Source organism: Globicephala melas, chromosome 4 (assembly GCF_963455315.2).
Source record: "Globicephala melas chromosome 4, mGloMel1.2, whole genome shotgun sequence".
NCBI classification, from domain to species: Eukaryota; Metazoa; Chordata; class Mammalia; order Artiodactyla; family Delphinidae; genus Globicephala; species Globicephala melas.
The window spans coordinates 68037874-68054050 of record NC_083317.1 but is presented as its reverse complement, the minus strand read 5'-3'; positions in this window follow the sequence as shown (position 1 = coordinate 68054050).

Here is a 16177-nt window from a genome sequence, read left to right as displayed (position 1 = left end):
ATATTTTAGAGAGCAGCAGTTTAGAATAAATGTGATTTATCACTAGAATGAGAAAGATTAACAGCAGAGAGACAGAGAGAGTGAGAGTATTAGGACTTAACATCAATGATTAGTGTCAAGTGCGTTATTTACAGAAGAATCTACAATATACTCCTGGTAGAGTGTGGACATTGAAATCTATGGTAGGAATTTAAAACGATAGAGAAGCTGGCAGTTATGACAAAGAGGCTTGTACCCAAGTAAAAGATGAGTATGGTTTTATGGCATTTGGTAACCTTTTGACAAAATTTAATAAAAACAATAAAACTTTTCTAAGAAAGAATAGGAGAAAATCTTCATGAGCTTTGGGTAGGCAAGGATTTTATATGACACCCAAAGCACAATCTAGAGAAGAAAATATTGATAAATCATACTTCATCAAAATAAAAAACTTCTCTTTGAAAGACCCTGTTAAAAGAGTTAAAATATAATTCATTGGGCTGGAAATTCCCTGGTGGTCCAGTGGTTAGGATGCCATGCTTTCACTGCCAATGGCCCGGGTTCGATCCCTGGTCGAGAAACTAAGACCCACAGCCGTGCGGCGCAGCCAAACTAAAAAAAAGGCGGGTGATCCACTGGTGAGGAGAAAATACTGGCAAACCCAGATATATGAAGGACTATCAAGATGCAGCAATAAGAAAACAGAGAACAACATAAATGGGCAAAATGTTTGAAGAGACCCTTCACCAGGGAAGATTTATAAATGCCAAATAAACATGTGGAAAGATGCCATTTGCCATTAGAAAAACATGAATTAAAACCACAATGAGGTACCATAGCACACTATTAAAATGTCTAAAACTGAAAACGCTGATCATATGAAGTGTGGCGAAGATGTGGAATAAGTGGAACTCTCCTACATGCTGGTAGAATGTCAAATGGAACAACCACTTTGGAAAATAGTTCGCAGCTTCTTAAATAAACGTACATTTACTATATAATCCAGTCATTCCACTCATAAGTATTTGCACAAGAGAAAAGAAAGTATACGCCCACACAAGAACTAAGACACAAATGTTCACAGCACTTTTATTTGTAAGGGCCCCAAACGGGACACAGTCTAAATATCCATGACCAGGTGAGTGGTAAACAAATTGTGGTGTATTCCTACAATGGATATACTCAGCAATAAGAAGGAGCAAAATGGTGATGCATGGAGCAACATGAATGAGTATCAAAATAATTATGCCAGGGCTTCCCTGGTGGCTCAGTGGTTGAGAATCTGCTTGCCAATGCAGGGGACACAGGTTCGAGCCCTGGTTTGGGAGGATCCCACATGCCGCGGAGCAACTAGGCCCGTGAGCCACAGCTACTGAGCCTGCACCTCTGGAGCCTGTGCTCTGCAACAAGAGAGGCCGCGATAGTGAGAGGCCCGCGCACCGTGATGAAGAGTGGCCCCCGCTCGCCGCAACTAGAGAAAGCCCTCGCACAGAAACGAAGACCCAACACAGCCATAAATAAATGAATTAATCAAAAAAATAATAATAATTATGCCAAGTGAAAGGAGCCAGACAAAAAGAAAGAATATCTACTGTATTGTTCCATTTATATACAATTCTAGAAAATGAAAACATCTATAATGGCAGAAGGCAGATCAGTGATTGCCTAGGGATGGGGTATGGTGACGGGGAGGTGGAGCGAGGGATGCTAAAGGGGTGATAAGTTCACTTATCTTGATGGTGGTTGTGGTTTCATGAGTATGTACATGTGTCACAAAGCTTATATTGTATACTTTAAATACCTGAGGCTAACTGCATGTCAATGCTACCTCAATAAAGTTTAAAAGTGTGAATAAATGCCTAAGAAAATCTAAAATATTAGCTTAGCTCTTACAATGTTTCCTTTACTTGAAGGTGTACTATTCAGCTGTCTGAAGTGCACAGGGAAATCCCTTCCTACCCCGATTTGAAAGGTTCTCGATTTTGCCCACACGGAGGGCTGGGTGAAAAAGAACACTCTCAAAGCTCTTCCTCCAGCTGAGAGTGGGGAAGAGGCAGAGAGGATGAACTTCCAAAGCAGTGTGCTTCACTGCAATCTTGAACATTCTAAGACAGATACAGTTAGATAAGGCTGCAGTCGTGACATGCACAGGTCACATGGGAGAAATAGGGTCCTGACACCTTTACTGTCTCACTGTTGCTTTGCTTTCTTGGAACGCTCCCTCTGGAGTTTGGTGATCTCTGACAGAAGTTGGGGGATGGAAAAGGTGAGGTTATTACACAACAATTGTCATCCTTCCTGCTCTCCCGTTCTATACTACATCTGAATTCTCTGCATCTCAACAGGAGTCAAAGCACCCCACTTGAATGCCACGTTGTCTGTAATAGGAATATGTGTAAGAAAGCGACAGATGTGAAGCCCTACCCTAGGTTCATGATAACTTGTCACAGGAGGTGTTGCAGACACATATTTTTTTCTTCCATTTTTATTGAGATATGACTGACATACAGCACATATAAATTTAAGGTGTACAGCATAATGACTGAATTATATCACGAAATAATTATCACAATAAGTTTAGTGACCATCCATCATCTCATATGGATACAACATTAAAGAAATAGAAAAAAATTTTTTCTTGCAATGAGAACTCAGGATTTACTCTTAACTTTCCTATATAACATGCAGCCGTATTAATTATACTGATCATGTTGTACATCCCTAGTACTGACTTATCTTATAACTGGAAGCTTGTACCTTTTGACCACCTCATCAAGTACCTCTTCCTCCCTGCCCCCCACCTCTGGTAGCCACAAATCTGATCTCTCTTCCTGAGTTTGTTTGCTTTTGAAGCATAATTGACCTTCAACATCATGTTGAATCAACATAGTGATTCGATCTTTCTACACATTACAAAACGATCACCCTGATAAGTCTAGTTCCCATCTGTCACCATACAAAGATATTATTACATAGTTATTGACTATATATTCCCCACACTGTACACTTCATACCCGTGACATTTATTTTGTAATTGGAAGTTTGTACCTCTTAGTCTCCCTCACCTATTTCTCTCCTCTGCTCACCCCTCCCCTCTGGTAAACACCTTTTTGTTCTCTCTCTGACTCTGTTTCTGTGTGGCATAATACCCTCTAGGTCCATCCATGTTGTTGCAAATGGCAAGATTTCATTATTTTTTCATGGCTGAATAATATTCCGTTATATATATATGTTGGACAGATGTATTTTTAATTATCCTTCCTCCTCCCCCCCCTTTTCTGGCAGTGGGAAGGCTTTTACACCCCAGGACCTCCATAGTAATATTGCTAATTGTGAGAGATATACCTTTTATTTGTAAAGTGAGAAAAGGACAAATCTGAAAGGGGAGGTGGGACAGCAGAACCCAGCCCTGACCTCGAGTCAGAAGGAACTGTCTCAGATGGATTGAGGAAAGGCAGTACTTGATTCCTTTAAGTCTATCATGCTGTGAACCTCTTGTACTCACGTGCCCTGGTCTGAAGGCTCCTGACACTAAGGGATTGTCAGTAATCGGGGCCCTTGCACTCTTTCTTTAATCAATAGAAATTGGTAAGGGGCCAGATGAGAATTCCATGCAAGGCTTTATTGGGGCTGAAGCTGCAGCACGAGGCAGCAAAAACAGGTAACAGGTGCCCTTGCTCACTCTGGGAGAGGAGCTGCTTGGGTCCTTAACGGGGGTAACAACAGGGGTGGTTCTGTGGGCTGGGCAGGAAGCATAGCTTAGGTGGTCCGCCCGCCCTCTTGGTGGTGCTGCGTGCAGGGTACCCTGCTTTTGCTCTTGGCACCTCAGAAATTGCAGTTAATGTGTGGTCTTTTTGTATCTTGTTCACAATTGCCCCAGCTGCTGCCTGAGTGCAGTTACTTTTAGTCCCTTATAGTTTCTTTGTATTCCATTGCTCGAAGAGATGTTTGTCCAGGTGCAAGCACTCCGGTAAAGTGGGGCAGGTCCCAGCCCATCCACGACGATCCTGGACTTTTGACTTCTAGACCCACCATTTACCAGCTGTGATATGTGAGGTGGGAGCAGTGACACTTACCTTGCAGGACTGTTGTGAAAAGTAAAATGATTCTAGAACAGGGCCTTGTACAAAGCCCGGCAGTACAAATACACTGCCCTTGGGAAAGCTCCTTCACTCGTGTGTGTGTGTGTGTGTGTGTGTGTGTGTGTGTGTGTGTGTGTGTGTGAGAGAGACACAGCTTTATCCAGGACCTACCGCCTCCTGGTGGGGGCCCAGAGCTCTGAAGCCACAGCCTGGGCTCAAATACAACCCCTGGCTCACCGCCTATGTTTTTTCTTCTTGTGCAAAGTGGAGCTAATAATAGAACCTACTCTGGGTTTGCTGTGAGGGCTGAAGCATGGAAAGTGCTTACAACAGTATCAGACACTTAGCAAGCACCCAAAATTGTTACCGTTGTTACAGAGCTAAGCATGGGGGTTAGGTTTGTCTCTGCAATCTGAGTCACGGGGAAGTCAAAGTAAATATATGTGGACTGAAAAAAATGCACAACCTAAAAGTTGAGAATTATGGTTTATTTGGCGAAATTTCCGGAAACTTCACCTGGAAGTCCACCTCTCAGATAGCTCTGAGGGACTGCTCCAAAGAAGTAAGAGAGGAGCCAGGATATATAGTTTTGCAACAAAAACCACAGTCGGAACATCAAAGATTACCATTAATTAAAGAAAACCAGACATCTCAAGTTAATGAATTTTGCGCTTTTCTATGTATGAGAAGATGCAAGAGTCTGGGCTCATTGAAATCATTCCTTTGATATGCACCTTAACTATCTGGGCCAGTATTCCGTTTTTCTCCATCCTGAATTCCCTCAAGGTGCACAATCTGGGGCAGCTGCAGTGGATGCTTGATGCCCACAACATCCTTTGTTTACTGACATGGCAGGCGAATATGGAAATATGGAAAATATGGGCTTGAGCTTCATAAAAATTGTTTTGTTGACAAAATTCCAAAATATGCCCTAGCTTCCTTTGGGGAACAAATGATACCAGTCCAGTAAATTACCCATGAAACAGCTCTGAAAGACACCACTTGTGAAAGAAAACAAAGTCTCCCATATAAGGGCCTTTCCATCTCCATTTATCTGAACTTGAGAATTTCCCTCCTTCCCTCCATCCCTTCTGTACGATCAGGACACCCAAGATGGCTGTTCTCTTGCTCTCCCTACATCTCCTGCTCTACCAGCGCCTACTTCACCTACACCCTACTCACATGACTGACCTTCCTACATACTTGCCCCTGGGCCCAGCTAATGGCTGTTCTAATCTTTAGATCAGAACGTCTCCACCTGATAGCTTATCAAAGGGGCAGTGAGGGGGCATGCTCCTCTGCTGGTTTCCCAGGTAACCAATGAGCCCACCTGAAGTCAATTCCCCTTCAACTAGTAATCTCCCACTGCCTGGGGAAAAGAGCCTGCCGCCAGGTCCTGCCTGCTGTCTGCCACACACCGTGGGGTGTTGCTCCAGGACCTTGCTTCAGACATGTAAGTTCCCCCAACCATTAAACCACCAACGTCTCTGTTGCTGACTCTGAGCTCTTTCTTTGGTCTTGAAGCTGGGCAAGTACAGCTTGGGTTTGTAGGCCTGCGGGGTGCAGCCCATCTTCCTGCATTGCCTCCTTTCTGCCTCTTACTTGCTGGAATTCAGAATTGATCAGGCTCTTAAAGATCATCAAGTCCAGTGTTTGTTTGTTTTTTAATTAATTTATTGGCTGCGTTGGGTCTTTGTTGCTGCACATAGGCTTTTTCTAGTTGAGGCGAGCGGGGGCTTCTCATTGCAGTGGCTTCTTTTTGCGGAGCATGGGCTCCAGGCGCGCGGGCTTCAGTAGTTGTGGCTCACAGGCTCCAGAGCGCAGGCTCAGTAGCTGTGGTGCACAGGCTTAGTTGCTCCACTGCATGTGGGATCTTCCCGGACCAGGGCTCGAATCCGTGTCCCCTGCATTGTCAGGCGGATTCTTAACCACTGTGCCACCAGGGAAGCCAGGTCCAGTGGTTTTTTTTTTTTTTTTTTTTTTTGCGGTACGCGGGCCTCTCACTGTTGTGGCCTCTCCCGTTGCAGAGCACAGGCTCCGGACGCTCAGGCTCAGCGGCCATGGCTCACGGGCCCAGCCGCTCTGCGGCATGTGGGATCTTCCCAGACCGGGGCACGAACCCGTGTCCCCTGCATCGGCAGGCGGACTCTCAACCACTGCGCCACCAGAGAAGCCCCCAGTGTTTTAATGGAAGAAAAAACTAATAGGTTGTAATAGGGCCCATGCCAAGCTGTGTGGTTTATGAGAAGTGAAGTAAAGAACAAGAAGGAGGAGCGGCCAGTATGATCCGCCCTCCTGTCACCTCTCCTTGTTATTTTTTCCACCTGAGCAGAATCCCTGAAATTATCAATAACTCATTTTCTGGTGGAACCTAATGGAACTTGTGACACAATGAGAAATAGACGTTTGGTCTCTGCCCCCACTTCCTGGCACACAGATCCCCAAACCCTTGAGCTCTCTGAAGGACATGTCTTTTGTATGGTAATGGTGGCTAGGGGCTGGGGGCTCTTGGGTAGCCTCTGGATGGGGGCTGGTTGCCAGGGGAACCAACCAGGTGATTAGAGGGTTGGCACTTCAGCCCCAACCTCCAACCTCCTGGGAGGGTAGAGGGACCGGAGATTGAGTTAATCACTAAGGGCTAATGATATAATCGGTTGTGCCTGTAGTGAAGCCTCCATAAACAACTCTAACTGAAGGGCTTTGAGGAGCCAAGCTTCTGGGTTGGTGAACACGGGGAGGTGCTGGGAGGATGGCGTGCCTGGAGAGGTCATGGCAGCTCTATGCCCTTTTTCCCCATACCCTGGCCCATTCATCTCTTCCATTGGCTGTTTCTGAGTTGTATCCTTTTATAACAAAGTGGTAACCTAGTATAGAAACTGTGTTCCTGAGTTCTGTGAGCCGTTCTAGCAAATTATCAACCTCAAGGAGGGCATCATGGGAACCCCTCATTTTCCTTTTTTATTGAACTATAGTTGATTTACAATATTGTGTTAGTTTCAGGTGTGCAGCAAAGTGATTCAGTTTTATTTATATATATATTATATAATATTTTATATCTATATATAATCTTTTTCAGATTATTTTCCATTATAGGTTATTACAAGGTATTGAATATAGTTCCTTGTGCTATACAGGAAATCCTTGCTGTTTAGCTATTTTATAGATAGTGTATCTGTCAATCCCAAACTCCTAATCTACCCCTGCCCCCCCTTCCCCTTTGGTAACCAGTTTGTTTTTTATGTCTGTGAGTCTGTTTCTGTTTTGTAAATAAGTTCATTGTATTATTTTTTAGATTCCACATATAAGTGTTATCATATAATATTTATCTTTCTCTGATTACTTCACTTATTAGGATGATAATCTTTACGTCCATCCACGATGCTGCAAATGGCAATATTTCATTCTTTTTTACGGCTCAATGATATTCCATTTTGTATGTGCGTGTGTACACACACACACACACACACCACATCTTAAACCAATCATTTGTTGATGGACATTAAGGTTGTTTCCATGTCTTGGTTATTGTAAATAGTGCTGTTATGAACATTGGGGTGCATGTAGCTTTTCAAGTAAGAGTTTTAATCTTTTCCAGATATATGCCCAGGAGTGGGATTGCTGAATCTTATGGTAACTCTATTTGTAGTTTCTTTTTAAGGAAATTCCATACTGTTTTCCATAGTGGCTGCACTGATTTCTACTAACAGTGTAGGAGGGTTCCCATATCTCTACATCTTTTCCAGCATTTATCATTTGTAGACTTTTTGATGATGGCCATTCTGACCGGTGTGAGTCGATACCTCATGGCAGTTTTTATTTGTGTTTCTCTAATAATTAGCGATATTGAGCATCTTTTCATGTGCCTGTTGGCCATCTGTATGTCTTCTTTGGAGAAATGTCTATTTAGGTCTTCTGCCCATTATTTGATTAAGGAACCGTGATTTATAGCCTTTCACTGGTCAGAAGCAGAGGTGACAACTCAGACTTGCAATTGGAGTCTAAAGAGGAGGGAGGAGAGGGGTACTTGGTGGGACTGAGCCCTTAACCTGTGGGGTCTACCCTGTTCCAAGCAGTTAGTATCAGCAGTGAGTTCAACTGTTGGTGTCTGCTGAGAATTGGAGAATTGCTTGGTGTGGAGAAACCCACATATTTGGGGTCAGAAGTGAGTACTGAGTGTAGAGAAGAAACAGGTTTTTCCATTGAGGCTGGATAAATAATTAAATTAATATGGGGATACTTTTTAGGAGCTAAAAGTCTTCATACCTGAGCCGAGTAATTCTCCTTCTACATATCTTTTCTAAGAAAATAATCAGAGAGTAGAAGGAGGATAAATATACAATGTATTCTGCAGAAACAGCCTTAATGTCCAACAATAAAATTAAATACTTCAAATTATAAAAGTTTCCCTTGTCATGGGAAAATGTCCGTGATATGTTAAGGATATAAAACAAAAATACAGTTTTGATCTGTTCTATACTAAAAACATTTATAGCAAGATGTAAAGAAAGCATTATAGTTTTCTGTATTTCAAAAATGAAGACTTTGGAAACTTCAAGAAGAGAACAGGACTATTTGATAACTAGTCCAGGAAGGTTAAGAAAAACTTTCCTCCAAAAGGTTAACGGATGTTCATGATTCCAAGTTTTTCCAAGAACGGGCTCCCCACTACTTAACCTGGGATGTGCTTGCTTTGAAACTACAAAAATAAGTGCTTTCACATTTTTGTGATGACTCTGGACCTACCTTCAGAGCTTTTGCTGCTTGTTCTTTTGTTTTAAATGCCACAAAGGCAAACCCCTTTGGATCGCCAGTAGACTTATAATGTGGTGTGCTTATATAAACATTGCCACGTTTCCCAAATACTGTCTCAATCCAGCTGTGATCAACATTTTTGGGTATTAACTTCTATGATAAATTAGAAAGTTATTAACCCTTACATATATAATACTATCGCCTTACTCAGAAGGTCAATACGTTTTTAACTTGAATATTAATGTTTTTAAAATGAAGACTTTGGGAGGGATGTAAGAGGGAAGAAAAGGAAGAAGGCCAATAACGCTTATCAGGCAACCAGAATGTGCCAGGTCTGTTAGGTTCGTCACTTTATCCCATCATCACAAAATGTATAAGTATCCCCCTCCTTTATTTTAGCTCTATTTTTTAATGGATGAGAACACAGGATCTCCAGAAGTGCTGAAAGAATTCCCAGGTCTCAGGGCTTGTCGGTGGAGGAGCAGGATTTGGCCCAGCCTGTCCTGCTCCCGAACTCATGTGTTTTTTCCCACCACATCTCGCTGCCCAAATGCTCAAGGAGCTTTGGCTCCATTCCTACTGCCATTTGGAGTTTGATTAAAAACAAAATGCGGACCACGTCATCACAAGTGCTTTCAATACACATTTATTGCAAAACCACAGCACAGTAACTATAATGTCAACATAACCGTATTTCCAAACTGAGCAGGAAATCACCATTCTCATGTGCACTCTCCCAAGAAGCGGGGGCTGACACGGAGGCTCCGTACTGTGAATAATGACTAGAAGCCCCATTCTGAACTAGGAGTTCTAAACCATTAAACATTTAATTACCACTTTGGCAAAGCAATGCACATTACCATTTCTAAAATGTAACAGCACAGAGATTTTAAATGCATCTTTATTTTTCAGAATCTTCAGTATTCACAATGTGTAAAATGAAGCAGAGTTTTAAATAAAAAGCTATGCCAAAACACATTTCCTTAAAAAGACCCGATGGAAAGGAAGGAAAACTGCATATGAATAATATTTATCAGTGCTTACAGTTGACATTAACTGTAGTTTGAAAAGAATAAAAATACTCAAGACTTCAACATTTCCTTACAAAAGTATACTTGGCCATAAAATAAAAATCTATAAAACCCCAAATATTACAAAAGTAAAATGCAAAAAAAAAATCTTTTTATTAAAATGTAATATAATATTTACATGGTAAGAATTATTTAAAAATGCACAGAACACTCAGAAGTTGTGATGAGCGTCGGAGGGGAATTTATCACACACACTCATGTTTTGACAGTTGCATAGACCCACCAGGTCACAGAGCTGGGCCAGCAGATATGCACATCCCCTGGCATCAAGGCTCAGTGTGGGCAGATTTTAAGCCCCCTCCCTGCACCTGTCTGTTTTTGCACCATGTCTCCTGCTGGGAGAAGAATGTCTGCCCAGGTACATGGGGTGTCGCAGGAGGAGGAGCACCTGCTGTCAGTGAGCCTGTATGTCACCTGGATCTTAGTGTTGCTATTTAAAAGCCAGGTTCTGGAGCTGGGAGGAATCTCAAGAGATCATCTGGTCTATCCTTAGTCCTCTGGGACGGTCCTGGACCGTTCCCTTATTTACAGCCCCAGAGGCAGGGAAGCTGCTGCAGCCTGCTGGAGTACTCTTTCACTCTGGCAGTCAGAACTTCTTGTGCTCAACTGCAGCAGTTTCAGCTAAAAAGCATCCCCAGAGCGGACCGGATCCCAACAGGCAGGGACTCTGTTCTTCTGCAGACTGAAAAGGAGTGAGGGGCTTCAGTGTAGCCGGGGACTGGGAGGAGGGGACAGGGAGGGCATGAATTGCAATGAGACTCACCGCCAAGGGGAGGCCCAAGGCTGAGGGAAGGGCCGCCTCCGGGAAACCCAGGGAATGCGAGAGCCTGTATGGCACACTAGGACCCCAGTGTGGATCACGGCGGCCATGGGACTATTGCAGGCTCCCGCGTCAGCAGCTGCCTCTGCTCTGCTTCTGCAGCCATCCTGCCTCTACTTCCTTCCACCTGATCCCCCGGCCTCTGCTTGCTTTCCTGCTCTGTCATGTGGTGCAGAGCCATGAAAGCCAGAGAACTATAAATGGAGTAAAATCAGACCAACACACTGTGGCTTGAGATCAGAGGGAGAACAAGAAAGCTCTTGGGCTTTCAGATAGTGATTTTGGTTGCAAGGATTTTCCGGTTTGCTTCTAGGAGTGTGACTGAGAGGGTGAAGGCAGATGGAAATGTCTGAATGGAGTAAGACATGGTGACTTGACTTGGCTCTAGAATCCACTTGGACTGCCCAAGATTTCTTTGCATCCAAGAATTGGTATGAAAAGAAATGACTCGGGCGGAGTGTATGAAATGCAATAGGGTACTGAAGGCGTAAGAGGCGGCGGATGTCTAGATTCCCACTGCTTTTGTGGAGCAGAACGGGAACCTCCGCTCCGCCAGACAGGGCTTCCGCGAGGGCGGTTCCCAGATGGCTGGCTCCCCTTCTAGTGTCTCCACCCGCACTGGGGTGTGAGGTCCCCATCTCCAAGCTCTATGACAGTTCCTCTGCCCTGCTTTGTTGTCTCCCCATTTTTGGACCACCTCTCTCCTGCCTCCATTCTTTAAAAGCAAGAACTTCTAAGTGCAGAGCGGGGGTGGCTCTGGAACAGATGACAGGGTAGGTTGTAGAATCTCCATCCCTCGAGAGCTGAAAAAGCAGTTGGCCAGACACAGCACAGGCGGGATGTGCTCGGAGGCGGGAGGCTGGGCCAGATGACTCTGAGAACAAGCCAGTTTTGGGGTTCTGTTTTCCAGAATCTGCTTCCACCACAACTCCCTGCCTCCAAACCTCCTTCTCCACTTTCACTCAGCAGACATATCAACAGACGCCTGTAGCCTGGCTTCTCTCTCGCTGACTCCTTCAGTGGGGTCTCCATGCTTACATGGCCCCAGCTCCCACTTGCTAGAAGGCTTTTCCCTCTGCCCAATCCCATGTCTGGACACTAGCAGATCTAAACTCTTTGGAAGCTTGTTAGCTTTCCCTAAAACTTTTCCACTTCTTTTCAAGCCATCAAAACAGATTTCTCTGCCTGACACTTCAAAAGCCGTCCAGACGCATTTTTTACTCTATGAAGGTTACATGTAACTGTAAAAACGGATTAGGGACAAGCATGGATTTCTAACGGCCCAAGAAAGCAGGGTTTAGAGCGTATTTTTCCAGAGTACGATCCCATAGACAGTCATAGAAATAAGCTACAAAGCTTCCAACAGCTTTTGGGGGTGTTGCTAGGTTTGAATTACAGTTGTTATGAATGGACTCATCAGAATATGAATCTCTCTGAGGGCCAGGATGCTGTCTTCTTTGTTTCTGCATCTTCAGAGCCTAGCCCTGTGCTCAGCATGCAGCCGGAGCCCGAAATATACTGGTTGAATTATGAGATCCAGCTTCCTCCATCCCAGCTCTCCTCTCTTTTTAAAAAAATATGATCTGCCTCTCTCAGCATTTAATAGTGGTTAGGATGAAATCCCTGCCTGGCTTTATTTTAGAATGTTCTATTATATTCGAATTGTATTATAAAGTACTCAGAAGCAAAAAGATCACAGTCTGCTATAAGATAAAAGAAGCAATTTTGTAAGAAAAAATTTAAAGTTTAAAAAAACATGAAATAAATTTCAGGACCTAGATAACAAAGAATTTACTGGTAAAGGAATACTGACAAAAGAGTGAATAGGTAAGGGAATCAGTAGCTGGTTCATTAGAGTAGCCTTTCGCCCAATTAGATGGAAGGACAATTATAGGCAACAGAATGCAGCATGGAGTTGCCAGTGCCTGGGGATCTATATTAACCTTGAGTAAAAAAGACAACAAACGTGAAGGGGCTTCTGTGTTCTGAGGTAAGAGGGTGAAATGTCAGGGCTAAGCTCTCAATCAATGTCTTTTTCCCTGAAAAGGACAAGGGTAACTGCGTTTCTATGGGACACGGAATGAGGATTCTGGGGCGCAGACTAAAAGGACAGTGGGGTCATGGAGGGGGACAGCTCCACTGGAGACATTTACGTCATTTACTGATTTTCTCCTCAATAAGTTATTGATCAGGAAGAGCAGTGTAATGTGAATTAGTGAGTTCAGGGAAGGACTGAGAGAAAAGGACCACCCCAGCACAGCCCTCCATTTTAGCAGGATTCCAGCGGGCAGCCCCGTTCTGCCTATAGCAGGAGGGGTGGGATCAGGCACCTGCCCTGACTTCTTCCAGGCCCGCTCCTCCGAGTTACAGACCTTCCTTGACCTTATATGCATGTAAGTCAAGGAAGCGATTTTGTTTGGGACTTGTAGGTGCAATCTAGTAGGACGGGGGCAGAATTTTCCTAATACTTAATTTTCATAAGCCTCCAAAAGATTTATTTCCGGTGAAGAGGGAAGTAAATTTGGAGGTGGGGACATTGGCAGTAAATAAACCCATCTGCAGAACTAAAACCTGCCCTTTTGAGCATCTTTAGGTTTCTGCAAAGGCTCCCATAGAGTCTCCTGCCCCCCTTCTCTCTCTGATGGGCTGATGTCCCAAGTTCTATCACTAGAAACCCTTTCTGTTGGTGTTTAGTCTTTGTTCTCTGTTAAAATTCAAATTCCTTTCAGAAAGGAAATGCACAAGGCCTTATGTGTATCTTGGTGTGTTTGTAATTAAGTCTTGTCTTCAGAGGAAGCTGGAGGTGCCAACAATCTTCCCAACTTCCTAAAGGAATAGTAACCCACTCCCCAGCCAAGAAGGCTTGGGATTCCTCATGTGAAAATTGATTCAGTGCTCCCAGACAGATACAGGTTCTGCCTATGGTGGAAATTCCAATGGAACAGAATACCTTCCCTTGAAATCAGTTATGGTTAATGATGGTACAAGAAAAAAAAATTGGGTTCCTGCTATGCATAATTATTTGGGAAACTCTCATTATTCCTTTTTCTAGCTAGTTCAGGAGAGTATTTGTTTTTTTTTTTTTAATCTGTCTAAAATGTCCTGAAGGGTAGAAACAGCTTTTGTTTTTCTGATTCTCCTTCACAGGCACACACTGCACACATGTAATTACTCTGTATATAGAATGAATAAAAGTGTGAATGAAGGAATAGTGGATATGTTGGTGGCCTGAGAGTTTCCATAACTGCCTGGCACCTATAATGCATGACTAATGGGGCCTTCCTTGTAGAAGCTCCTTGCTTGTTTGAAAGATAATGTGTAACTGGAAGGACCAGTGGAAAGGTATTGCACTTGTGTTGTTTTCTACTTTCTGTCTGGTGTGTGACCAAATAAGTGTATATTAGATGCTATAAAACTCTTCAGCAAAAAGGAACATCCACTTGACCCTTCTATTTTAGAGGAAGCCAGGGTCCAGAGAGAACAGGTGACTTTTCCAAAGCCCCAAGGTGCTCAGCAGCTGCCCTGGAGAGAGAAACTGAAACCCAGGCCTCCTGACTCTCAGGCTGGACTTTTGGTTCATTTCTCTGCCAGCTTTTGTGCCCATGTTATAATTTCAGTGAAGCCTTGTTTCCTAACACCTGGGTACAGATCAGACATGACCTACTAAACCTCTGTTCTCACTCTATAAAAGATATATGCACAGCTCTACTGGCAGAATCTGGCCATTAGAGACAACACTGTCGCAGAGCAACTTACAATTCTTCGGTGCTGTAACTCTAGAAATAGCAGTTCGGTGGTGTAACTCTAGAAATATCAGTTCAAGGATCAGCTTTACCATCTGATCCAACAGTTTGATTTCTACAGGTGTCAAGTCGCTGCTGACTCACGATGAATCAAACCAAACCAAAGGATGGGTTTCTGGTTTGTCCTGACTCCAGTGAGCAAATGCAGTACTCTGACCTGGCTCCCAGGATGCTATCTCAACAGCAGATGACAGATTTTCTCGTATCACATTTGATAAATTTAATAAATGCTGCATTTCATATATAAGGTCCTTTGGGGAAATAAACAGTACCTATAGCTTATCTTCTAGCACAGGCAATGAAGAAGCCATTTCTTCTTGTTGCTGAATGTGTGCGTGGTGGAAGAGTCTGTGTGTTCACGTGTAGGGACTCACAGGAGGAGGGCTACTGCACAAACAGGTGCATGTACATCAGTCATTTCCTAATATTTAAATAGAATGGACCTGAATTTCTGAACTGGAAGAGACCTTAGGGAACATCTTTGTTCACTCCTTCATTTTAGAATTGTGGGTAAATGAGGAATGAAGGGACTTGGTCAGGGTCAAACAGCTGAAGACACCAGGCCTGGCCACGAGCTGGGCCCTGGGGCTCCTAGGCTAGGGCTCTTTTTCTGTCCTCTCTAGTCTAGTTCATGAAGAAATTGGCCAGCTCTCTTCAATAATATGGGCAACTCAGACAATGTGGGTTTCACACAGCTTGCTTCCAAGCACAGTCAGAAATAAATAGGAAGATACAACCAGAAAGGGGAAAGCCTGATGGGAAAGATGGCAGGAAAGAAAGAAGTGACCAAACAAATGTAAGTTCTTGTCCTACTACAGTTCATCAATTTTACTGGTAGCTTGAAAGTTAGAACAGCTAAGGAAGGTGACCAGGAAAATAGTTAAGGATTACCAGAGTCTTCATTAGCTATTTTTTTTAAAAAAATGGGATGGCATAGGGCTCCCCTGGTGGCGCAGTGGCTGAGAGTCTGCCTGCCGATGCAGGGAACGCGAGTTCGTGCCCCGGTCCGGGAAGATCCCACATGCCGCGGAGCGGCTAGGCCGGTGAGCCATGGCCGCTGAGCCTGCGCGTCTGGAGCCTGTGCTCCGCAACGGGAGAGGCCACAACAGTGAGAGGCCCGTGTACCGCAAAAAAAAAAAAAAAAAAAAAAAGGGATGGCATAAGCTGTCTTTCTCGACTTTCTGCTTTCTACAGTATGGCATGCCTCTGCTGAGATGGACAGCCAAGAAAACCCTGTCAAGAAAATCCATTTGGATTTTGGGGGTAGATCATTCATTTTCTTCTCTCACGGGGCATGGGCCTTAGTTGGCAGCATTAAAAACTGTCTATATTTCCAACAAGAAAACCAATATTGCATATTGAAGTTCACCTTTAAACTTCAGAATATGATAGAGCTTGATGGTACATAACCAGGTCTGTAAAATGTCTCCATTAACCACTGCTACGTTTGATACAGATTTGTCTTGGAGAAAAATAAGGAGCTCAGAAACTCCTGCCCAAGTGTTCATGCCAACATGGTCTTAAGAAATAGTTCCTGAGATCACTTGATTTTAAATCCTCTCTGTTTTTATACTTGATGTAGGTAAATGCATAGAAAATTTTCTGAAAGGATGCATAGGGATTATCTCTGAAAAGGAGAATGGATCAACC